The 1,429-nt window shown below is 45.6% G+C and overlaps 1 non-coding gene across 1 annotated transcript; it reads right to left on the bottom strand.

Moving 5' to 3' along the window:
* Nucleotides 1-743: 743 nt before the first annotated feature.
* LOC115869712 lies at nucleotides 744-877 on the bottom strand. The gene has a single exon (XR_004046341.1). It is a non-coding gene; the product is annotated as a small nucleolar RNA SNORA16B/SNORA16A family (small nucleolar RNA).
* Nucleotides 878-1,429: the final 552 nt, after the last annotated feature.

Here is a 1,429-nt window from a genome sequence, read left to right as displayed (position 1 = left end):
GGTTGGGATGTTTTCTTGATGTGCACTTACCCTTTATATAAAACTCTCTCTTTTACATGAGTTTCTGTGGATTTGTTTCTCTAAAGTACCTGGACTAACACAAGCCAGGTAGGTACATTTAAATTTTTTCTGCTGCATGCAAAACAGCCGGCTTTAAGTTCTTTCTTCCCATAGTGCTTCGATGCTCACCTCTAGATCTTTTGTGCTTCGTCACATTTCAAGGCTGTTTTACTAGCCACAGATTTTTAAAAAGCACAGCTACAACTTCAAATTTCTTTAACATCAAGGAAAATCAAGGACATCCAGGTCCCAGGGCACATGGTTCCGCTCCCTGTCACAATTTTCCACCACCGGAGATCACCAATCTCAGTTATCCTGGGATCTTCAGCAGAGCTGTGTCGAGAACACAGTAGCCCAGGACTTGACTGCTCCTCAGTAACTAAGGTTGGAGCCCAGGCACAATATTTTTAAGGACACTCGGTTCAAACGTTTCAGCTTTCAGCACAAGGTGGCTCTTACTGTGTGCTTCACTTTCAGTCCTGATTAAGTTTCAGGCCAACGAAGCAGAGCACTGCCAACAGCTTTGTGATGTACCACTGGCCTGGTTTTGGCAAGGTACTCCCCCCGCCCTCATTGTGTTTACCATGCATGCAGTCCATCTTCAGCATTGCTGCTGGCTTCGGAAGGCATGCCAATTGTAATAAAGGACTCACTCTGACTGCGTAATGACTGACCTGATAAGGGACTATCTTTTCCTGAAATGTTGTGGATCGATTACAGCAAGTCAAATGGCGACCATCAAGGAAAAACTCACTCTGGGCTCTGTTTTGACTACAGCAGCTATGTGGAAGCAACTGCAGCTTCAATAAGAGCCACAGAAAGCTAGGATTTACAGTGGATGCCCCAACTCCGTTTTGAATCTTGACATACATTCAGTCTTCCTTGAGTTCACTCTCCTTATTAACTGGCAATGTAAAAAGCTCTGTCACCAGGCAGAGTGCGTTTAAGAGTGACATTCTAAGACTCTCCTAGGCAGCCCTGAGAAGGACATTCTCACCCTCTTGAACGTGCCCAGGCTTGCCCTTAATGGGGTACTAGGGCCCATGTCGTGGTTAAGTGCCATCGAATCGGTTTTGACTTGTAGTGATCCTGTGTACAACAGAATGAAACACAGCCTTGTACTGTGCCATCCTCACAATTGTTCTAATGTCTCAGCCCATTGTTGTAGCCACTGTGTCAATCCATATCATCAAAGGTTTCCCTCTTTTTCACTGCCCTTCTATATTACCAAGCACGATGTCCCCAAGGTCATAAGTAAGCTCCTGAACTAGGTGGTTGCAGGGCCCCAGAACCAGTCTGAGATAGTTTATTGTGCCAGCCTGGCCGATAAACACAAGTGGGATTAACTGAAGGGCGGAGAGATAAATGG

The sequence above is a fragment of the Echinops telfairi genome, unplaced genomic scaffold (assembly GCF_000313985.2).
Source record: "Echinops telfairi isolate 266 unplaced genomic scaffold, ASM31398v2 ScPeMD7_40;HRSCAF=151, whole genome shotgun sequence".
In the NCBI taxonomy this organism is placed as follows: Eukaryota; Metazoa; Chordata; class Mammalia; order Afrosoricida; family Tenrecidae; genus Echinops; species Echinops telfairi.
Note: the sequence above shows the minus strand (reverse complement) of the source record. Positions and strands in the feature narration are given on the sequence as shown.